Genomic DNA, 25,290 nt, shown 5'->3' with positions numbered 1-25,290 from the left:
GTGATGTTCTCATTGCTGCTGAATACTTTGTCACATGAGGGCTGAGTGACAAAACGGTTCCTTTTCCTCCTTCTCTGTGTGTCACTGCAAAGTGGGACAAGTGGTGACTAAGCCCTTTGTTTGGGGGTGGAAACGATGGGGGTTCAAACTCCTCCTGTACTGGAGGCTGATGCTTTGTCTGTGCCGAGGGGATGCAGTGGCTGCTGCGGAAGGATGGTGCTGGCTGCTCTTCCTGGGACGCTTCAGTGCATCCACGCGCCCTGTCCCATTTATGAGATGAGCTTGCCAATAAAAACTGGAAGTGTCCCACTCATCTCTCTATTGACACTGTCTTTTTCCCTGCCTTAATCTCATTCCAAATGGAATGTGAATTCACTGACCATTTTGGCCTCCCAGAAAGTGCATATCACAGGAAAGAAATGATTCAGCAAAATTATTGGATATAAGGAAGAAATTCTTTACTGTAAGGGTGCTGAGGCACTGGAATGGGTTGCCCAGGGAAGTTGTGAGTGCTCCGTCCCTGGTGGTGTTCAAGGCCAGGTTGAATGAAGCCTTGGGTGACATGGTTTAGTGTGAGGTGTCCCTGCCCATGGCAGGGGGTTGGAACTGGATGATCTTAAGGTCCTTTCCAACCTTAATTATTCTGTGATTCTATGATTCTAAAACCAAAGGAAAAAACCTCACCTGCCTCCTTGCTGTCACATTTGCTTCACTCAGCTCCTGGTGTATCAGTAGCCAATTCTTCTTGCTGTGACAAGCTCAGACATAACGCAGAAGCTGCCTTAGGAGTCTCGAGGTAATTTTCTTTGGTTTTCCCCCAGTCAGAAGTTTTCCCAAAGTCAGAAGAAGGATTCTTGCTCATCTCACTGGGCTACACATTCGCCTCCTTGCTTATCAAGACACTGCCAAAACCTCTTGTATGAACTTGCCATTGGTTGGGCTGAACACGTAGTTGAGGTGTCTTCCCGTTGATATATACATAATCTATACATTTCCTGCTTTGCAAACAAGAATGGTAGGGCCTAGAGAAAATCACTCAGCCCTAATTGCTCCAGTGACCTTTCCCTTGCTGTCCACTATCTCTGTGTCCGGTCTGGCTTCAAACACTGCAAGCAGTGGGGCTTCCATCACTTTCTGTGGAAATTATTCCACTGCCTAACAAATCCCATTCTCTCCCAGGTTACACTGAAGTGGTATTTTCATTAATTTCATGTCAACGCAGTCACTCATGGCCATCTGCTTGCTGTCCTTTAATACGCTAAACCATTGCGCTGTTTGTGTTTCCATCTTCGAGGCTTGTTTAAGCCCGTAATCCTCTCCTGAAATTATCACTTGATTAAATTACAGAGAATGGCTTTCTCCTTATTTCTTCTCTCTTTTCTTAATCATTTTTGTTGTCCTTTGATGAGTTTCCCTTTAACGCTGTCAATCTCTCCCTGGCTTTCAGCATCCAAAGTACAATGCAGTGTTTAAAGTACAATACAATACTCTAGTTGTGCCAGAAAACTGTACAGGGATATAATTGCTTCCCCAGATCAAGCAGACAGAAGTCCACAAGCTCTGCCTTTTGTCCTACCTGCTCTCTGTACTTTGTCACCTCTTCCTCTTACAGTACGAACTATTTGTCCCCGTCTAATAAGACTTGTTCTGTAAATACGACACTGCCACAAAAAGGAGCAGGCATCAGCTCTCATATCAGGCTATAAAAGAGGCACATAACATGGGAGGCCATGGTCTGCTCCGGGGTGTTAAAGCCTTGCTGAAGCACTGCAGCCAGCGTTGCATGCTCCATGCAGAGAAAGATGCAGGTTACTTGGTGAGGACAGTAAAGAGGAATGAGAACAACGTGAGGTCTAGAAAACACAACCTGTGAGGGAAGACTGAATGATGTGTGCTTGTTTGGGCTGAAGAAAAGAGCGGGTCTAGAGGGAAGCAATAGGAAAATAGGATAAGGCAATTGTTTATTGGAAAAGGGGAATAAAACCAACATTCTCTGGGTGTTATCTATCAGCTTCTCTCACGCAAGAACCCGCAGCATCCACACATACACACACAGAGCATCTACTTAAAGGAAGGGAGGGAGCACTGTAAAAAGGTCAGTGATCTGAACTCGTTTTCTGCCCTTAGGACCACAGAAAACACAGCTTATTGAGCCCATCCCCTGCCCCAGAGCAGTATTTGTATTAAGTTTCCCTACCAGATGATTGTTCTACCTGTTCTGAAAAACCTCCAGTGCTGGCAAATCCCTCAGTCTTCCTATGCCATCACACAGACCTCACATAGATTTTCTTTAGCCTAAAACCTTGTCTTAGTGTTTAGCCTAAGTCTCTTTTAATGCAATTAAAGTTCAGTACTCCTTTTTATGCCCTCTGTGGAAAAGAAGACTATTTGGTTGACTTTCCCTTAGTAGCATTTTCCTATATATTTGAAGACTTTCATTTTCCTATTGCTTCCCTCTAGACCCACTCTTTCCTTCTTTAGCCCAACCAACCACAGACCTCTCAGTCTACCCTGACAGATTGTGCTTCCTATTGCTTCCAGTCACTGCTGGACAAAGGCTTTTGGCTCCTTTTGATGCAGCCCAGGATACGGTTGGCTTTCTGGGCTGCGAGCGCACACTGCCGGCCCATGTTCATTTTCTCATCGACCAGCACCCCCAAGTCCTTCTCTGCAGGGCTGCTCTGAATCTCTTCTCTGCCCAACCTGTAGCTGTGCCTGGGATTGCTCCAACCCAGGTGTAGGACCTTGCACTTGTCATGGTTGAACTTCATAAGGTTGGCATCAGCCCACCTCACAAGCGTGTCAAGGTCCCTCTGGATGGCATCCCTTCCCTCCAGCATATCAGCCGGACCACACAGCTTGGTGTCATCGGCAAACTTGCTGAGGGTGCACTCAATCCCACTGTCCATGTCAGCGATGAAGATGTTAAACAAGACCGGTCCCAACACCGATCCCTGAGGGACACCACTCGTTACCGGTCTCCAGCCGGACATTGAGCCATTGACCACAAGTCTTTGTGTGCGGCCATCCAGCCAGTTCTTTATCCACCGAGTGCTCCATCCATCAAATTGATGTCTCTCCAATTTAGAGACAAGGATGTCGTGCGGGACAGTGTCAATAGAGTTCCACATGTAAAATGCATTAAAATTCTGAGTGAGAACTCAGCTTGTCTTCTGTGATTTTCATTGTTTCAGCTGTTACAGGCAGCAGTTTGTAAGAGGGGTCTTCACATGACATTGTAAATCGCATAGTGAGCAAGTGCAAGAGTAGGGGAAAAAATATATTAATCCATAGTAGTAAATTCAGGATCACACAACAAACACAGGCTTCCTTCTTGAGGCTGCTGGTGGTACATGTAGCTGTGACTCGCTGTGAGCCATTTTGCACTGTGCATTGTCTCCTCCCTCAGCTGATAGTGTCATTAAAGACCTTTGTCACTTCCTACTGAGAGTCAGATGTGAATGGAGCTATCAAGAAGACTTGTGTTGTGCCTGAAGTGTGATCAGGCAGAATACAGCCAAAATATAACATATAGGGCAGTTTAATCTGCTCTTGAGCTATAGAAAGTGCCTTAAAGCAGTATACAAAAGTCTCCAGCTCTCTTAAAATTAGATCCTCACCCTTGAAAACTGACCCTTGTTAACACATTAGGTGAATGCTCTGTAAATCCTGATCCTTCACAGAAAGTCATGAGGTTGTAGAAAGCAGGCAAGGAGTTGTCTTCATAGGAGGAACATCTTCAGGTTGTGCTTTGCCTTCTTTGGGAAGGGTATTTTCGTATGCAGCTTTGTTATCTCAGATAGCCATTGCTATGCTTTTTGTTAGAAGGTGAGAGTCAAACTGTCCCTTTCCCTGTCTCCTCAGCTATACACTTTCAAGTTAAAGCTGGCAAAGGAGGTGAACTATACTCCCACACAGCAGTTCTGCATCAGCTGGGTCCATGCTGTGCAATAATGCTGCAGATTGCGGCTTTTCTTTCACTGCCACTTTATTTCATTTCTGTTTGCTATTATTTATAGTTTTCTTTTAATTTGATCTCCTGTACTTTATATATACACACGAAGTTAGGTTAGGGCACAGATTTATGACGTGCGATCCTAAGGCATGGTCCTGTAGACTAAGCCATTTTGCTGTTAGACTTGCATACAGCACTTCTGGGAACTGAAGAGGTACGCGTGTGCATCTCAGCTGATGTGATTATGTGCTGTTCTGCAGGAACAGTAGATAGCTGTAACAACCTGCTTATTGTGCCAGAAGATCAAGCATCTCTCAGGGTGATGGAGGTTTCCGGAGTTCTTTTCTGTAGTGGCTAATGTCACAATATGACTAAGGACATCTGATTACCAAATACAGTTCCCCTGTTTGTGGTGTGACACTAGCTACTTCCAGGGTTTTGGTAAAGAATGCATAAAATTCTCTGACATAACTGAGGTGGCTGCCTGAAAAGGGCATCTGCGTGTGCCTGTTTGTGCTGTGGTCCAAAACCTTGTTCTTTCTGAACCCTAAAGGCAACACAGGTTCCTAAAATAGTTCTCAAGTTCACAAGTCAGTGACTTGAAAAATCTAAGATACGTGTTCCCAGGTCAAGATCAGACTGAAATCTGGACATGTCGATAGATCTGTTCTCTTCATCTTCTCAGTATTTTTACTCCCCTGAAGCAGAAAGACTAAATCATAGAATCACAGAATGGTTTGGGTTGGAAGGGACCTTAAGATCATCCAGTTCCAAAGCCCTGTCACGGTCAGGAACACCTTCCAGGTTGCTCCAAGCCCCATCCAACCTGGCCTTGAACACTGCCAAGGATGGGGTAGCACCCTGTGCCAGTGTCTCACCACCCTCACAGGGAAGAACTTCTGCCTAAGAGCTCATCTCAGTCTCCCCTCTTCCAATTTAAAGCCACTTCCCCTCGTCCCTGCACTACAGGCCCTTGTAAAGAGCCATGCAGGCCAAGCATGTGTGTTGTTGTTGGCAAACTTGCCGAGGGGTCACTCGATCCTGCTGTCCATGTCACTGATAAAGATGTTAAACTGCACCAACCCCAGTACCGACCCCTGGGGAAGGAATTTGTCCGTTTGTGACTATTTCTGCAAAAGATCTCAATTCATTTTAAAAACATGACTGAAATGTTCCAGATTTCCTATGACTCGTATACATTTCATGGATGGGGGCATTAAGACACACTTTGCCCTGTATCCCACAGCAAGTCAGTGCGTGGACTAATGTCCATCAATGTTGCATATCACTTTTCCACCTCTACATCTACATATAACCTGTAGACAATGTTTTGGAACTTCTCTGGTTTTGCTCACTTTCCTCAACACTAAATACAAGCATTTTCTCCAACTTTCTGGTGGGAAGACTCCATTTCCAAGGGAATTTCTCGGAGCTGCACATGCCCCTATCATACTTGGATAGGTTTCTGAAGGAATCAAATCTAAGCTGCTCTAAACCAGACCTGGAGTCTGTTTTTTTCCTGCTGCTTTTTCTTTTAAAGAGCAGGAAAATAAAGCCTGGAAAAAAAGATAAGCAGGAACATCTGATTCACAGCTTCTTCTCACAACATACAGCTATTCAATTCCGTTCTTGTGCTTGCTTGTAACCGGGCTGCTTTCGTAAGCACTTACTTATGTCCACCTGCACTCATGTCTCATCAGGTAGAGAGTGAGTTTGGTCTCCTGGAATGATGAGGAATGACAGCTACTAGTGACAGCAAAGAAGAAGCCTTTGACTCACAATCTGAGCCACCACTTCTTACCAGTATTTAGAAGTATTAAAAGCATACAGAAAAGCCACAGAAATGGAGAAAAAGCCAACAGTGCCCTTACAAGCCAGGAAGCCATCTCTGAAGAGAGAGGACCAAGGAGTTATATGGGGACAGCACTGAGTGAAACCACTGTTGTCTTGGAAACTCAGAGGAAATTAGCATACAGGAGGATTTTATTTTTCAGAGCAGTCTACGTGTGCATGCGGACACACACACTATAGATACATAGATTTATAGATAGATAGATAGATAGATAGATAGATAGATAGATAGATAGATAGATAAATAATCATAGAATCATCGAATGGTTTGGGTTGGAAAGGACCTTAAGATCATCCAGTTCCAACCCCCTGCCATGGGCAGGGACACCTCACACTAAACCATCCCACCCAAGGCTCTGTCCAACCTGGCCTTGAACACTGCCAGGGACAGAGCATTCACAACTTCCCTGGGCAAACCATTCCAGTGCCTCACCACCCTTACAGGAAAGAATTTCCTCCTTATATCCAATCTAAACTTCCCCTGTTTAAGTTTTAACCCGTTACCCCTTGTCCTGTCACTACAGTCCCTGATGAAGAGTCCTTCCCCAGCATCCTTATAGGCCCCCTTCAGATACTGGAAGGCTGCTATGAGGTCTTCCCGCAGCCTTCTCTTCTCCAGGCCAAACAGCCCCAACTCTATGCTTCTTTACTAATGACTTTCTCACCCAAAGCCAGTCAATATAAGAATTAATTGTGTCTGATTTGATAAGTGAGAACAGGAATGAACCCCTATACCTTCTCTTCAGTGTAATGGGAACTGATCTTGTGCTAGCAATTCAGACAAACAGTTGTTACACATATGGATGAATTAAAGATGGAGCAAATTTAACAGCTTTGCTTTCTGATCCTTCCCAGGGAAAGAAAAGGAAGGAGAACTTCAGGGACAAACTTGTTGCTGCCCGAGGCCGGGGCTGGTGACAGTGCGCATGTACCTGAGTGTGCATGAAGTGAGACACACTGCTCAGCTTCTTTGGATGAAGGAGCTCAAGCTCAGATGCCTCCTGTCTTCATCTTACACAGCTGAAATGAAGAGCTATCAAGCAGCAGTGGAGGATTTGGTCCCTGAGCTCAGGTTTATGAGTCTCTAAACCAGCCAGAGACAGGCACCGGCAGTGAGAGAAGGAAGAGATATTGTCCAAGGGAGAAGACTGCTATCAATTCTGGTTCTGTGGCTTATTGAACGGGGTAGAAAAACCATGCTGGACTCTCCTTTCTGAGGAAAAATAGGCCCCGTTTTGTCTCCCCTTGCCAGAATCTCAGGGAAATACATTTATCATTTCCCTCTTGAAGTGCACTGGTTTGGGAAGGCAGCCAGCAGCACAGATCCAGGCTTTGGCATATGCATGCACTCTAGCATGGGCAATGAACTCCTTTCAGACAGATTTATTTCACTGCTTCCCACACCACCTCTCTTTACCCACGGCAATACATTATCACAGCACCCATAACAACTAGCTTCTTTGATCAGTAGCCTGTATTTACTAGCCCTGTTCCTAATGGCCTGGAATTCACTCCTTCATCCTTAATGTTCCCACCTTTCCTGGTATCAGCAAGAAGCCACACTGTGGTTTTAAGTCTGAGTTAAGTCTTTTGGTCCCTGCACTGCCCTCTGTGGTGGTCTGTATCTGCCTTGGTCTATACCACACTGGTCTGCTATGACCCGGAAACTCATAGTTTACAGCAATACAGCTCCAGTGCTTGGAATGCCACTCAGCTGAGATCCCTGTATGGATCCATAGGAATCTCCCGTTGTCTTTTTAGAGATACAGCAACTCTCAAACTGCAGTCTTTTCATGGCCAGCTGCTTGAAACAACTTCCAGCTTTGCATTCCCCTCTGTTCTCCATACTCCAGGTTGTGGTTTGTTTTTCCGAGTGGTCTGGGCCTGGGGAATGATGGACATGTGCAGTGTGAGATCAGATAGCTTGTTAGCAGAAGGAAATATGCTGCCCACTTAGAGTCTAATCTGCCCTTAGAAAATAACCTGGGGGAGATGATATTGATAGCAAGGAAGCATACACTGGTGTCATGAGTGCTGCAGTCCTTGTGGCTAAGCCTCCTCTGGTGCCTCAAACCAGGAGAACCGAGTGGAGCCATCCTGCTATTAATTTAGAACAGCAGCCTCAAGCCACTGTTGCTATCTTTCGGACAGTCTCCTTATCTTGGGGGAAAGGCGCTGATAAAAGCCACATTAAAGCAGTTTGTCATCAAACGGAACCATCTTGCCACTGTAAGTCAAAGCCACTGATTTACTTGTGATGGTTTACGAAGGAGCACCAGCTGCCGCAGGGATGACCTCAATAAGGAGTGTCTGTAGTAACACTTGCGGCATGGTTAGTCCCCTTCAGAAAGGATGCCTAAACACATGCTCTGTGCCTCACATCGGGGAAACCAAGGTGGTGTTGCCCTAAGGCATCCCATCAGTTATGTAGCAGGGTTGACCCTCCAAACTACTGTTCCTTTGCTCTGGCTGCTGCTTTTTGAACACCTTGAGGAGCTCACTGCAGTGTTGAGTATGTGTAAATTAAGCAACAAATTTCATAGCTTAAATAACACTGCATGCTCCCAGTGTTAAACTGGGACAGAGCTTTACCTGTGCGTTACCACAGATAGGCAAAGCGCTCAGCTCTGTGCGAGACAGTTTGCTTGTGTGAGAATGGTTCTTACATGACCTCCCTTCTGGTGCACCAGGGGAAGGAGGGGCTCCCGCTTTGACTAAACCAAGTCCCGGCTCTACTCATCTTCAGAGTGCCCCTGGGGACTGCAGCTGGTCAGGGCTCTTGCAAACCCGCTTTGCATCCCTCTTTGCACCTGATGGTTAGAGCCTATGTTCCAGGTGTGACCCTTGTGTAGGTGACAGAAGAAAGTCTCCTTTGTAAATCTAATGGCATCCATTATCCAGCCTGTATATTTCCAGAGGACAGCGATGGATCTTTGTGCATTGAGAAACAAAGAGCTATGCTTGCTTCCTATAGATGCTATTTTCTTTCTCTTTTTTTTTTTTTTTTTTGGTACCTTTTTATCCCTGACTATTTTATATCAAGGGCTATTCATCATCAAATGAATCCTCACAGGAGATGGGGAAATGTCTTGGCATCCACAGTTTAGTAATGGGTTAGACAGCCTTTTCATGTGGAGTTTTCCGATACAAATCCAGCCTGCCGCAGCAGGGACTGCAAATTCCTATCGTGTGCTGACTGGCTATCAGCCGATAGGAAATGAACTTAGTCCCAGACCAGTTCCTACACGATCAGTGAGCGGCAGAAATACCACCACTGCTGGAAACTGTCTCCCTCTTTCACTGGCAAGCCTGGCAGAGAGGCTGCAAAGTGAACAAGCTGCTCTCTCATCTCTGAGGATAAAATCACAGACATATTAGCATCAGGAGCTGTCAGAGAAGAGCTTATTCAAGCATTGCTGGTACTCAGCCTGCTCTGTGTTGAGGCTTGTTGCTGTTAATGTGAAACTTGCACCAGTCTCATATTTAACACAAACATAAAGAGGTTCTGAGGAAGAAAGAGGAAAATTGCAGGTGGTGTCTTCACTGGAAAGGCACTAAATGAGTAGTCTGGGCAGAGTTATAACAGGTGAATGTGCTTTCACCCAAAAGCTTGAATATGTCCCAAATGCAACAGTTTGGCATTCGGAAGCTGTGCCAAGCAGAGGCAGAACTGCTCAGATGTCCCAGCCAGGCCTGCTTGGGAATTTTTCAGCTGCATTGATTTTGCTCACAAAACAGCCAGCTTGCCAATATCCCAAACTCCTCAGCAGCTCCGACTGGGATTCAGTCAGGAAGGGTTGTTCCAGATTAATGAACAAATTCCTACCCAATGTGATTTTTCCGCGTTGCCCTAAATGGAGGCCACTGGCCAAATGCCTTCTGGTGCTAGACACAACTCCGCATCAAAGAAACACACACAAGGAGCTGCAGTGGAAAAGGAGGAAAGAGCCAGATGAGAACGCTGACACGGTGCCACCCCGCTGGCACAAAGAAAGTTTGCTTCTCTCTTCACACTTGTTGCAATGTCCCTAAGAAACACAAGCTCATCTTTCATCTCCATTTTCTCACCACTTCTCAGCCTATAGGAACAGGTACAGAAGATCCCTCCAAAGTTTCTTTCAGCATTGTTTTAACTTTAGGGTTGGAAACTCTCCAAAACAAGGCAGAACAAAACTTGTCTCCATGTAAGCACGGAGCACATATGCAAGTGTGCGCATGACTGCGCAGAAGTGCTTGTGTACCGCACACCACTGAGATCCTGCTCTGAACTCCATGAGCAGAGGATGCTTTCACCTGTGCTTTGGGTTTGGCACCCGCTCGGGGCTTTTTGTTTTGTTCCCCAAAAGAGTTTCTTTGACAACTGGAAATGACAGAAAGGTGATGGATGGATTCATTTGCCACCAGTTTGAGACTGCACTTACGTGGTATAATGCTTCAGAGCACCGTTAAGCATCGCTGCATCAAACCTATGGCTGAGGGAGCTAAGGCACAAGTCTTTTCCACAGCCATCAGGAGGTAATAGCAGAACCAGGACCAGGATTCAGATTTCCTGGTACCTCATTCCCTGCGCTAACTGTTCAAATGCTGCTTACTCACTGTGCTTACAGCCTGCTTTCATCGCCGCTTTCACATCCTTGTTGATCTGAGCCCTCCCTTTAGCTATGCCTTTCAAGTCATAGAGGCTGTAATGAATATGTATCAAAATTTCAAAGCCATAGACCCTGTGGCGGAGAAACAGAAAGGGGATGGGGGAGACAGACACGCATACAATCTAATTCATTTTTAAATGTCTGTAATTCATCCAAGAGCATTATCAATAATTACTAGAAGAAAGCAGTAACTCGCATCAGGAAAAATCAGTGCTTTGGCAAAAAGCTGGCAGCAGGCCTTACAGATATCTTGCACATGCAAACCCTTCCTTGAGCATGCAAATCAGCTGGGGGGAAGGAGACCCCGCTGCCTGTTCACAGCACTGCTGTCCTTGCCAGGGATCCCTGCTGCTCTATCAGTGCCGTGCCTGCACCAGGCATGCTGTAGCCTCCCGCAGACAAACACAGTGGGTGCGTGCTAGATCTCATCCCTGGCAGGAGGGATGGGTTTTCAGAGGAGCTGTACGGAAGCTGGATGCATTGTTTTCCTAAGCCTCCCTTTAACAATCAGGCCTGGATACTCACTGAGTATCCTCTCAGGGTCTCACCACTGCCTTTGCTCTGCCGTGGTCATAACTGTCATGGCAGGGCAATGGGCATCTCCAATAATCTCTGTTATACCACGGCTGAGATCATTCCTCTTGATGCTGTCACTAGAAGATTAGTGGTGGTCTGGGACATAGCAATGAAAAGGGGTCCAGAACTGCATCCAGGTCGCAGTCCCCTGCAGCTACCTCTCATCTGCAGACCAGAACCCCCACCACATACAAAACCAAGGTAGGAGAGACATGTGAGAAAGGGATACGGATGTTCTCTTGAGGCTGCTTGTGTTGAAATGCGATTTTTTTTTTTCCCATCTGAAGCCAACCCTGGCTGCTCAGTTTCTGGATATGAAACCACCAGGGTTATGGCATTTAGATCCATTCCCATCCATCCCATTTTCATGGGCTGCCAAAACCTGCCTTGGACGGATGGCCTTGGCAGGGCTGTGGATGAGGTGTGTGGATGCTTTTTCATTTTGCAGACCTTTGTGTTATTCCTCCTCCTCCATTCCCCCACAGTGATGCACCCCTGAGTCTGGGACAGGGGCAGCTGGGGGCTGTGACCTCTGCTGCTGCACATGCTGCCAGTCAGGCTGCTGTGCTTACTGCTTGTCCCTGCACTTACCAGCACCATGGGAGCAGAGACACTTGCACAAGGGCTGAGCATCCCTGCTGTCATGTCAGACCTCAGGCAGAAACACAGCTGGGACCACACCATCCTAAACCCAATGGTTAGATTTGCTGGGGCTCGTCAGTCTGGGGCTTGAGCCCCCTCAATAGCTAAGGCTGACCAAAATCTCACTGCAGCACACACAGTCACAGCATTTGGGTCAGCCCCAGCACAGTCCTCTTGTGCTGGGCTACAGGCGAGGAACATTTGGCAGTTTCAGGTAATATAAGAGCAGCTGCTGGCTCTGTGGTGTGTGTCTCATGGAGCTGCCAAACACCTGTACTCTCCAGTTGGCATCTAGTTAATTAACGGATAAAATGCAAGAGATTAGCTTTCTGCACAAAGGCCTGGATGCTTTAAGCCCTGCAGGTGCTCCAGCACTGTTAGCAGATACAGAGAAGGTAGGGAGAAGCCCGCTTAGCTTGGAGGGCAAGGACTGACAGCCCATGGTCCCCAAATGGACAAATAGCTTTCAATGGATGCTTAGAGAAATTGGGGTCCTTTTTCTTTCTAGATGCTGCTGTTGAAGTCTTCATTTGAAGACAGACTTCTTACGCACTTGGCATGATCTGATATCTTTATATGCAACTCACTCTCTTGATAGACGCATTTTATTTAATCTCATAAATCAAATGTTTGCAGTGGCCTTTGCTGTTTCCCATGTAATGTCTGATGCTCTGTGTCATAAATGGGCCACGTTGTGCTAGCCTGTAACTCGGGAACCCATATGCTATGCAGACACCTTTTGTTGTAAGGTTTAGGGCATCAAAACAGGCGCGTTTCCTCATTGACAAATATCCTATGGAGAAAAGAATCACAGTGGTATATCCTGGGTCTGCTAGGGTTTGGGGGATTTTCCCCCTTTAAATCAGGTCTAAATGAGTACTTGATGAGCTCATGCCACAGCCTGATGCTTGCTGAGGAGAGCACCTAGCCCCTTGACAGCATCTCTGTGCTGGGTTACATCACAGTTGGGACAAGCCTGTCTCCTGGGACAGGGAACTAACTGAAAGTGCTTTGCAGATGTGCAGCCGCTTGGACAGACTGGATGCGAAGCTCTACCAGGATGCGCTGGGCAGGAAAATGGGGAAACCAAAGGTTTGTTATTCCAGCCCTCCCTAAAGTACTACAGCACAAGCAGCATCAAAATCGGTTAGATTTAGCACTTTGTTATTACAGCACAGTCAGAAAGACAGGCCAAAGCTGTGCTTTGTAAGCCTAGTTAGTAATGATCTGAGCTATAGATTAGGCAGTAAATGAATACTCAACTGGTATACTGTGATGCTGTCATTCCTGAATCCATTCCCCACAGTAGTATATGTAAAGTTATAATCAGTGGGTGTTGTTGCTATTTTTTTCCCTTAAGCATATGATGGACAAACTGCTTCTCCACTGTACATTTAAACCACTTCCATCATTTCTATTCATCCCACCAGGATAAATTATATAGGAAAAGATGTGCAGGTGATGAAATTGCTCTCCATTTTTGTCTGTTGGCTTTTTTTGACTGACAAAGGAGAGAAAACAGATGAGGTGTGTGTGGAAAACATAAATAACTTGTGTCGCCAGAAGGAAACCCTAAAAGCCAGCTTGACTGACTGAAGAGTAGAGCTAGGGGCAGTCTGTGTGATAAGATGTTGGTGTTCTTGCCTTCTGAAGGCTTTCTATCTAGCTTTATGCTCTCTCAGCTATTTTTTGTGGGTTTCTTTAAAAACCAAAACCAAACTAAGATCCCATTCCACAGGGATCAGAGTTTCCATGGAGAGCTGTAGCCCTCGGCGCCTGTGGTAGGTTGTGGCATGGCTGTAATGACAGCCCTTGCCTGGCCCTGCCGGTCCTGAGACGTTGGTGTCCACACAAATGCGCACATGGGGGAACACACACACTTTGTCTTTAACGGGGCTTTCACTCGGTGCACGCGGGAAGCCCCAGATAATAACCCTGGAAGCAGAAGCTGGTGGATCCCGGAGCTGGTCTGGGATTTGGGTGGCACCAACAAAGCGCTTGTGATGTCCCAGTCTCCACAGCTCGGCCCCTTAAAGAAAATGACCTTTGAGGACCAACAGCGCCAGTGGTTTTTCTGATGTGGAGATTGACCACTGAAACTGGAAAGCCACCCTCTCCAAACTGCCTGCTGTTTCCTTCTCTGGCCCTTCTGCATCCTACACTCCAAGGCTTCTGGCCAAACTCAGCCCAGAACTGAAGGGTCAGCAGCTAAACCAAATTACAAGGGTTTTAGAGAGCCCGGCTGCCTGGCTTCGAGACACCACCGGAGTAAATAGGGTGGAGACCAAGGAACAGGGACCTTGCAGGGTGGGAAAGAGGAGGCTGAGATCAGCAGGAAGGAAGCAGAGGTGGGGACCCAGGGGTGGATGGGGCCTGATGCAGGAGCAGGGCACAGGGGATGAGGCATCAGAAGGATGCCGCAGGAAGGGATCTGCTCCTTGCTCTCCTAAAACCTGGCTTGTCACATACAAATCATCTGCCCAGAGAAGCTGTGGCTGCCCCATCCCTGGCAGAATTCAAGGCCAGGTTGGACGGGGCTTGGAGCAACCTGGTCTAGTGGAAGGTGTCCCTGCCTGTGGCAGGGTGTTGGAACTGGATGAGCTTTAAGGTCCCTTCCAACACAAACCATTCTGTCATTCTAGGATCAAAAAGATCAAAGGGTTCAGAGAGAAGCATGTCCAAGTTCAATATACAAGCCTACACATGCAAAAATACCATGTCTGATTCTGTACTTACCTATGACTTTATGCACAAGGTGGGCTCTGCACCTTGCTCCCTGTGCTTCAGGCAGCCTCCCTTTTCCCAGTCCAAGCATGGAAACGTGCTTGCGGGACAGAAGAAAACCATGATTTTACCCAGCCTAAGCTGAATTTGAAACTTGTGGGACCAAGTGACTGAGCATAAACAGCAAACTAGTGACGAAAACAGATAGACTGGGCTATTCTATACTGTACATTCCTTCTTTCCTCTGCATAGGCTATTCACAGCTGCACCATTACTTCATCTATTCATTTCAGAAGATACACATATTATGTGCACAGCACCTGTAGTCTGCTGTTCTGTTGTGTTGGCTCTCTGCATACAGACATACCTAGTTTCTGGTAGGGACTCCTGACTAAAGCCAGCTTAATGCTTATTTTGATGCACTCAGGGGGCATCATTTGCAGCACCCTGGTAGCATGTAAGTCTTGCAATGTAGGTAGGCACATGTGCTTGGCAGCTGGAACAGCAGGAATGTTAAGACTTGATCTGTTTCTGTTTAAGGCATTTTAGTCACTGACTTCAGACAGAGAAGGATTTGGACCCGAGAGCAGATTCATTCTGGGTGTTCGTTGCTTGCCTACTGATCTCAAGCCAATATTGTCTGTGCTGGTGCAGAAGCCTGGTCGGGGGGAGGGGAAAGGGGGGGAATAATTAGCAGTGCTTATTAAAAGCTATGGTGATTATTCATTAGAGCTGCTGCTGGCCACCCTGCTTCCACAGCATGAGCTCTGGAGTGGCGGGCAGGGGGATGGGAAGGAGAAGCAAATGGGGGCCTCCATCACTCTGGTGTTCCAGTGGCCGTCTCTTTTCCAGAAGACGGATGTTGAGCTCTAAGTACCTCTCCAGAGAGCTAATGGCCGACATGGCATTATTACCAGCCTGCAATGAGCTCCATTTTTTCCTTTATGATAGTAATTTGTTACACCGGTTTGCCACATGCCCGCTGCTTCCTTGTTAATCCAATAATCTATATGAGAAAAGCAATTTGACATTCCTCCTTCCCATCTGCCACCCATCACCCAATCTATATCTTAACTATCAGTGATTTATTAATGGTGTCTGCATTAAGTACATCTCCGCTTCATTGGCGCCCTCGATTCCCTCCCTCCTAGAGACACTCTCTCTGGTTACATTTAGAGAGTAGAGTCAGCATGGAGATGAAAACCAACAATACAAGCGACCAAGTCAAGGGATTTTGGGAGCTTTGGTAAAATAATCCACGTGCTCCCAGGTGAAGGAATCCAACAGCCCGAAGCGCACTCAGCTGAGACTTAAGTGCATGCTCAGTCCCCCTGCTCCTTGCAAAACATGACGCACTCGACAATGAAGTTTATGCCTATACCCTCTTTGCCAGCATCAGTTTGCACGCAGTGTGGGTCAGTGTCCAGTGGCTGTTAGAAGGGGCTTTTGAACGGGCTTATTCCGGTTGGGCAATGCTTCAAAAGGGTAAACCAACCAGATCCATGATGTGCGGAAATAATGAAGTACAGCATCCAATATCCCGGATTCCTTAAGGTGTGGAAAGAGTGGGTTTGTTAGCCTTTCTGCCAGTGGCAGAACGAACAGCTCAGCCTTTATGTGATCAACCTATTTTCACAATGCTTGTATAAACACTGTACCTTCAGCACCTTCGGCAAAGTTGGTTTGAAATCAGTCAATGAGCTCAAAAGCTATTGGAGGTGAAGGGCATCTGAGAGGCTAACATACACACGCACAGACAGACGCACTCCTGTGTGCTTACAAAGGCCTTGTTTCCTTAGAAACCATGCTAAAAATCTACTGGCAATATTTCAGCCTGCTTGCCAGTATCAGTGAGGAGCTCAGGGACTGCTTGAGTCCTGCAAAATGAAATTCTCTTTTCCTTTCTAAGGAATTCTCTCCCTGAAATTAGGTTTGGGAAGCACTGATTCTCACCCAGCTTGAAGCTCTGCTCCACCTGCATGGGTTCCAGGACTGCCATTCCCAGTCAGTCTACCTTTCATTCCCAAAATTCAGCCAGTGCCCTGGCATATGCTAGCTGGGCACTGCAAACAGGTTTCATTGCTTCAATTACTCCCCATACAGCAATTGCGCATGTATTTACAATAAAGCTCAGCAGCTTGCTGTATTTCCATGTATGCAAACCCACTGCTAAATGACTTTTAATTTAACTCACGGGGGAAAGACAAAAGAGAAAGTTTGGGTTTACATCAAGGTTGGTCATGCACATCTTTCCTGCCATGCTCCTGGAGATTTAAAGATACAGAATGCAGAAACCAGATCTTGAGGACTGTGTAATGCAACACTATCAGATTTGGTCACGTTAAACTCTCTGTTATACAGGAAGTTCCTCCTGCAGGTTGGATACAGCACATTTAGACAGCATGGGCTGTGGACAACATGGCAGCTGATACCTTTAGTTCATTTTAGCCCAGAGCTCTTTTTCAAAGGCCTTCATTTATTTAAAATAACCTAGCAGAACCTTTTCTGTAGTTACTGCTATTTTTAAGTTCCAGGAAAAAAGTAATTAAAGAACAGAATGCCACGAGGAGAGCCAGATTCCCAGGGAACAGTGACAATGTGGAAATTAAACAGTTATAAGTAAAACTGAAATGGATTTCATTGCTTTTTGAAGCCAAATGCAAAGAATGGGCAAACACCATCCACCTGCTCTAGATGCACAGGGGCAGAACATGACCTGAGCCAGGTGGGGGGAATGCACTGTCTGAGCTCTCAAGCTGCCCTCCGAGATAACTGGTGCTACCTGGCCTGTTCCCACCCAGCTTTTTTACTGGCACAAGAATCATAGAATGGTTTGGAAGGGACCTTAAAGCTCATCCAGTTCCAACCGCCTGCCATGGGCAGGGACAAGCCCTGTCCAAGCCCTGTCCAACCTGGCCTTGAACATTGCATGGGATGGGGCAGCCACAGCTTCTCTGGGCACCCTGTGCCAGCGCCTCAGCACCCTCGCAGGGAAGAACTCCTTCCTTATATCCAATCTAAATCTACCCTCTTTCAGTTTAAAGCCATTCTCCATTATCACTACCTGCCCTTGTAAAAACTCCCTCTCCAGATTTCTTGTATGCCCCCTTTAAGTCCTTTAGGCTAAGGATAACTGGAGAAAGTTTAGCTTCACCAGGGTCTGTGGTGACTGACTTGGAGGTCCCACAAAGCCATCCTCACCTAGCCTTGCGTTGCTCCATTGAGCGGTATTTAGCTTACTTGTGAATTTTTGCCTCCTGTTGTTGGTGAGCCGTGGTTGAGATGCTGCTCTTCCCACTGCTCGGCTCCCCAGCCATTCCCACTGCCTCAGGATGCCAGTCTTAATACTGTTGAAGACTCCCAAGGTGATTTTGTTTTGCTGCTCGCGTTCCCTAAGGCTGAGATTTTCACTGGAGTTTTAGAACATCACTTAACCCACATTTATCAAATGTCAGTATCATTTGGACTAATAACTCTTTTAGGGATAATGAAAAAGCTTGGGATAAACAGGCTGGGAAGAACTCAGGTATAGAGTAATCCTTCAGCACTGGGTGATCTGATTTGATTTTTTTTTCCACTGTTTGACGTGTCAGTGTAGTGTCATAGGGCCCTGATGAACTTTTGGGTTTTAGCATAGCATCATGCAATGACTGTACTGGATCTCAAAAGTGCTATCACTGGTTCAAATAACTTAGCATGTAATTCAGAATGAGGCAAAACCGAATGGTTTTGGTAAATAAACTATTTCTTGATAATCATGAATGGCCATGCAATAATTACAACTAAATCTGCTGGAGAGGCAAAAAGGGGTTTGCTTTCGGCTCTGGTTCGGTTTGTGTTTTTTGTTTTCCTGTTAGTGTCATTGCTAAAGGAGTAAGAAGCTAAACTCCTAAACTGGATGACGATGAGGAAGAGCCCATGTTAACCCAGATTTCTGCTCCAGACATTCACTCAATGCTGGGGACACAGGCTCTATCCCTGCCTCTGCCTCTTCAAGCCTCATTGGCTTGAAATTGTATTTCTCCCCCAGATTTTCTGGGGCAAACCTCTTTTATTCCCTCCTGCTGGAGCTGTTCCACTTTCTATAACATATTTCAATCCTTTTTGTACGGGCTTTAATAAAGAGGTTGGTTACATGCGTTGCATGTGTAGTACGAAGCAGAGCAATGTGACAATTGACCTTAACTTACATAAGAAGCTCCTATAGAAGAGGAGGTAGATGTAAAATGGAGAAACCTGAATATTTCACAGTTCCATCAGCTGGAGAAAGCGGCCCCTCTGTGCTTTGTGGTTTTTATCAGTGCACTGCCGAATAAAGCAATGTCTGCCTCTAGTCTTTTATTCCCATCGTTTGTTGCTATTAAACTCACTGAAAATGGGAAGGGACCGTTTCCTTTTGAATTGAATGAGATGTTTCCTTTGAGCCAAAGTAAGGGGAAAAAAGGAGTTTGTTTGTTTGTTTGTTCATTGATTTGGCAAGGAAAGTTCCCCCAAGCATGTGAATTTTGGCTCGGATCAGAACTATTACAATGTTTTGTCTTCTTTTTTCATGTTCATCTGTCAAACAGCAACAGTAATTCTCTACACAGGCCTGCTGAAAACGAGAAGCAATGGCTCAGGGTACCAAATGACTGGATAAGTGAGGATGTGATTGCACGATAGGATGGGTTTGGCTATTCAGACCCGGGGTGTGCATGGCACAGTGATGCTACTTCATCTGAAGAGAGGGAGGGTGAGTTGTATGGAAGCAAATCCACTCTCCTCTCCCCCCTCCTTCCCAAAGACATTGCTTGTAGCCTCTGCCACACTCATTTCTGGAAACACAAGCATTTTGAGAATGGCCTGACATCGCTTCTCCAGTTGATGACTTCTACATGAGAAGAATAAGCTGCCACCAAAAAATCTCTGCAGGAATAACCCTGGCAACCAGTTCATAAAGGATCCCATAGGCAAAGATGGGAAGCACATCACTGGTGTATGATCCTGAAAAACTGTAAGAACAATCTATATATTTGCTCTGGGCATCCCCTTAGGCTCCTGTGTCTTAATAGCACAATCTTAAATCAAGCTAATGCTAGAAGAAGAGCAGAGAACAGGGAGTGCAGGCAGCAAACTCTAGCTGAATCTAGACCCTGACTTCATGTATCCCCTCGTACTCGAGGCAATAACTGTTTGCATGTCTGGTAACCATTACAAATTGGGGCTTTTGATAAACCAGTGTTTGGGGACCTGATTTTTCCCAAGATTTCTCTCTCACAGAATAGCTCTTTAGCAAATATTCCAGAGGAATCATTCAAATCTTTATATCACTGTCTCTATTTTCAGCCTTACATTAGGAAAATATGAGAAGTCAGCATTTTGTATTGTAAGACTGTCTGGTGCTGAGTATTTCACGAGTTGCAGAGAGGCAAGGTGATGGATTATTTGCCCTTGCTGCTGTGTATAGAGGAGCTCATTTGGCAGTATCGTAGGAAGAAAGATTTCATTAATGGCTGCAGAACACACAAGTGGAAGCTGAGAATTGGGGTGGAGGAAAAGAATGGAAGGAAGGAGGTTAATCTCGTATTTGTAGCTTTGTAGACCTCAGCAATTACCTTGTTAGATACGAAGTTATTTCTCTCTAATAATCTGCTTGTGGTGTGTCTTTTCTCCCAAGGAATATTAAGAGTGTGTAACATTCTTACCATTAAATGTGAAACAACAGTGCTGGAAAGATAATGGTTTGACAACAGCCAAGCTGCCCCAGGCTGCCATTTGCTTTGCATATTACTCTAGAAGGTGACTGCAACTTTGTGCAGTGGAAGATTCAGTGGCAGATGTGATTCTAATCAGAGAAGTTAACATTTTCCTTTGTACTTTCTTAAATAAAAAATAAAATAAATAGAAAAAAATCTCAAAAATATATTTTCCCTGTTTGTGCTGAAAACATTTCTGTGTTTGATGAAAGTCTCTAAGGAAAAAAACCCAAACCCAAACCCCTAGTAATTCATAATGCTGTAAAAGTGTTTCCAGTGAAAACTATAATAGTTTCTGACTAGCTTTAGTGATTATGTATTTTCTTATTAAAATCTCCATCTCTTTGCATTCCTGCTGCTTATTTGACAGTCTCTGCTTGTCTTTCCTCTACTCGCTCGTCACCATTTCACAGTCTCTCTTTGTAGTCTACACTTCCTAGTTTTAATTGGAATATTCTTCTTTCCAATTCCTGCACCTTTTCTGCATCACAATTCTTAGGTGGAAGATGATCCTAATAATCTCTTAGTTGGAGCTGAATGCTATACCCATGGTATAGCTGGGTTGTTCTGAGCTAGCTAAAACCTATTAGAAAGAAAAAATGGTAGACATAAGTTACAGTTGAATATTTTTACCTGATTTGTAAAAGTGGAAAGGAGATGCAACAGCTTCAGCTAAAATAGAGTTCATATTTCTCTGCTCTAATAAGGACTACAGTTTGCTATATGGGAGAATATGTCCATTTTTAATACATTTATATCCTTATAATGAGCACTTTGCATTCCATTGCTTTTCTTGCCCAAAAATGTGGCAGTGAAACAACTTGAAAGATGACGGAATAAAGGAGGTGGAAAGGGACTTCTAGAACCACCTCCTGCTCCAAGCAGAGCCAGTCAGACCAGGTTGCTCAGGTCATCACCCAGGTGAGGTTTGAGTATCTCCGTGGGTACAGATTACACCACTTCTCTTTGTGCACCTGCAAGCAATTTGCTGGGACAAAGCAGAAGACACCTTGGTTTGTAAACGTGGTCTAAACAGGAGGACTGCAGCTGCACTGGGCTATGCCTTGGTCTCTTATTTTGTTGTATTGTGCTCATGCCCTCTCCATCACTCGGCTTGCAGCAAATCAGAGAAGCAGTTCAGAAATTCTTTGCAATGAGGGTGGTAAAACACTGGCACAGGCTGCCCAGAGAGGTGGTGGATGCACCATCCATGGACACATCCAAGGACAGGCTGGATGTGGTTCTGGTCAACCTGATATACATGAAGATGTGTGAGGTGTCCCTGTCCATGGCAGGGGGGCTGGAACTAGATGATCTTGAGGTCCTTTCCAACCCTAACTATTCTAAGATGTCCCTGCCCATGACAGGGGGGTTGAACTAGATGTCCTTTGAAGGTCCCTTCCAACCCAAACCATTCTATGATCCCATGATTTCAGCCTTTCACTACTTCATAAGCGCCATTCAAGTTTGAATTAAATAGGTGCACCTAATGCAATCCTGTGCAGCAGCCTTCAGAAAGAAAGGAGAAGAAATACTCTTGTTGAACCTGTCGGATTATAATGAGCTATGAGACCTCACCCCTTGAGGTGCCAGAGGGTGACATAAGTCAAGGAAGAAATAGCGAGGGAAAAAAGCGTTGGTTGGTCTGCATTTTGTGGGCTGGGAAGAACGGCAGCACCCAGGAAGGGTGGATGGCTGGGATGCTTCTGGCTTCAATCATAGCCCTTTCACCTTGTAAGTGGAAGCCCTTGTGCTGTTTTCCGTATGGGTCACCACTTATATCACGCACTGAGACAGAGCTCTGTAGCATCCACAGTGGACAGATGTGCTGCTGCCCAAAAAGCAGTGTGCTTTGCTACCCTAGTGAGGCCAGAGGTCTCAACGCACAGACCCAGCACTTGTGGACACCTCAGCAATCTCCATCAAGCCATGGGCCCTCCATCTGGGGAAGCCTTCAGGATCAGGGCCCAGCTTTACCGTATGGACATCTGTGACTTCTACTTTACATCCAACTGAAATACCCTCAGCATACTATGGAAAAAATGGCCTTGTCAAAGTTGAGTAATGGAGGAGAGATTTAACAGTCTGGCCACCTTCTTCTCTTCTGGTACAACTTTAAATCAGGAGTAATAATCAAATGATACATGTTGAAAATGGTGAGGTCTAGAAGTACATGAAACATGGGAAATAAAACCTGAAATGGAGTAAAATTTGACTAGTTTCAGCTCCTGGTACAGGCTTAAAACTCAGGTAGGGCTCATTAGGAAGTTCACCTGACCTTTCTTGCTGAACCCAAGGCTGATTTAATGTTTGATCCATACAGAACACCTTTTTTCTTCTTTTTTTTTTTTTTTTTTGCCTACATGAAATCTCACTGATTATGACTGGAAGCTCCTAAGTTTGTTCAAACCCCAAGTTCAAAGCAAGTTCAAAGTACAGGAAGCATGTAGCCACAGAAATGGAAATAGTTGACTTTTGAATCCATGAGATCAGAGCAGCTGGGATTTGCACTTTGCTGAAGCTGCCTGAGCCAAATGCTCTGAAAAGATGAGTTAAATCCTGACAAATAGAGAAGAATGAAGGAGGCCCTGGCTTTGGCCTTGATCTTTGGCAAAGATGGTTGGCTTTCTTAGATGGTTTTGCAATACAGTTGAATTTTGTCCACTAAATACTTGGGTAGAGACTGACATGCAACACACTAGAAATGGGTAAATCAGTGCATAGAAGAGAAAAAACATTTTGCCTGTTGAGCCTTTAAGCAGAAGTGTGGTAGGGCTAGGAGAGGTCTAGCTCCATGGAACGTCTAGTGTAGTCAGAATTTGTATCTCAGTAAAAGTCTAAGCAACACCGTTTGCAATCTGTTGTATGAAGCTTCCAAGCTTACACTATGGAGCAGTGAAGAAATAAAAAAGTTGCCTTAGAAAGATATGACAGTAAAGGCAGAAAATGTGCACCATCGTTGCTAGTGGGAGTGAGTAAAACAGGTGTGTGTTTGGGTGCAAGACTCTTCCCATTTGGAGGAGCTATAAGAACAAGTAGCTGAAGAAGGACAAGTCTTATGAATCCTTTCCCCCTTTTCCAAAAACATTCGATGTTTATACCTACCCTAGCACCAAGTATAGAAGGTTCAGTGTTGCATTCTGCAGCTCCCTATGTTGAAGTTCAGACTGAAGCTTCCCCTTTAGCTCCCATGTACTCTTCCTGGTACTGGAAAATGGGAGCTGGGACATCATTGCATTGATAGGTCTGCTTCTTGTCAGTTTGTCCTGAGAAAGACTTGTGGGAAAGACATGAATGCAATGCTGGCTGGAAACACACAGCACAAAGGTACTGAGCAGTAGCAAGTCCCATCAGAAGAAAAGGTAAAAAGGAGAGAGGAATATGAAGTGAGAAAGAAATGGACCTGGGGAATATCCAGTTCCAAAGGCTGTAAAGGTCCACCTGTATCATCTTGGCTGATGTAATTCCCAGCAGCAGACATGGAGGAGCATCCAGCAACTGCCCTGCCTGATCCAGACATACATGACTGAACACAAGTCTATGGTTTTGAAAAGTTCTCATCATGTAGTTTAACACAGGCTTGGCGCTGACAACCTGTAGATCTGTCTATCATCATGGATATGGGACGAGACTGTGCTGTGAGCTAATGTGGCACACTTTAATAGGTAGTTGTCACTTCTTGTGACTAGTGTTGTCTGCACTTGAGCAAGAAAGACAAAATGAAATGTTAAGGAAAGGAGCTTGCTTACTCATAATTTTGTATGTTTTGGTGGTTAAATGAGGGAGTTTTCTCCTCAAGCTTTTCAGGTCCTCTTCTGTCTGACTCGAATTGCTTTTGTCATCATAGTGCAATCAGCAATTAGGCAGTGCTGCCTACAGCATTACCTCATCCTCTCAAGGGATTAGAGGCAACATGGTAAATCACAGTGATCTCCTAGTACACTTCAGTGTATATTTCTAGGGCTCTGCAGGTCTCGGCAGCCCCTTTCAACTCATACAAAACCCAACAAGCTCTCATGCTCTGATATAACACACTGGCTCTGTCTTTGGTTGCAACACAGAAAACTTTTTTTGGGTGCTTTAAAGGTGGTAGAACAGAGAATGTGGACACAAGTGAAAAAACTTGGTTTTAGTGCCCCAGGCAAAGGTTTTCTGACTGTAAGCAGCTGCTCCCCTCACTTTGAGTCACACGTATACTTTGCTAAATGGTATGGGTGTCTGCCATCCAGCACTTGCTTATTCTTCTGGTCCTGCTGGCAGTTCAATCAGAGAGATGCTCCTTGTGCCCTAGGAGCAGAACATTCACTCTGGAATGAAGAATAATGCTGGCTCTTCTCCTGCTTGTGCTCTGCCTCCATTTCCCTCCTGCTGCTTCTGAACCCTCTGACCCTTTCAAAGGCAGCTCAGCAGCCTGCTCCATCTTTTATTGAATTGAATTGCAAATCTGGAGAGGCAGCAGTGGGAGCAAGCCATCCGTTTCAATTCTGTCTCCCTGCTGTTCCTCCCATGGGACCAGGGTAGACCCTCAGGAAATGCAGTCAGCATTTGTTGATTGAGCCCTCTGATGAGATTAACTTCTTGTTTGGTAAGAAGTCATTCATATGGTCCCAGTTGTGTTTGGTCCACCCATAAGACAGAATGTCTGGAGCTCTGCATCCCCATAGCGACTCACGGACTGTCTCACCCTCTCAGCAGAGCTGCTGGAGAACTTGACTCGCCATCTCTGCTGCCCATTAGGAAAAATTAGGCAGTAGCAAGCAGGCAACTTAGGACAACCTACCTTCCCTACTTCCCTCCCTCCCTACTGCATGACAAGAACACTTCTGACATGAGCACTCTTCAGAAAATTGCCTTTCTGCTGAGGAACCATGGAAGATGGATGACCAACAGGAGGGGCGCCATGACCTCCAGGACATGCTGCAGGGAATTACAGTGCCCTGATCCTCAGGAAACCAGCATGGACCACAGCCCCAGGGTCTGTGTCCTTACTTACAGTGACTAATTCTCCACCCAAGTGCCAGAGGTGAGGGGTCAGAAGGAGAGGTCAGAGTGGGTCACGGATCAGTGGAGGGAATACAAATCAAGAAGAAACCCTTGGCCTTTCAGGTTGGTTTGTATTAGCAGTTGGATCTATCTTTTTTTGAGCTCCAGCCTTGAT

This window comes from Lathamus discolor, chromosome 4, assembly GCF_037157495.1.
Source record: "Lathamus discolor isolate bLatDis1 chromosome 4, bLatDis1.hap1, whole genome shotgun sequence".
Lineage (NCBI taxonomy): Eukaryota > Metazoa > Chordata > Aves > Psittaciformes > Psittacidae > Lathamus > Lathamus discolor.
Note: the sequence above shows the minus strand (reverse complement) of the source record.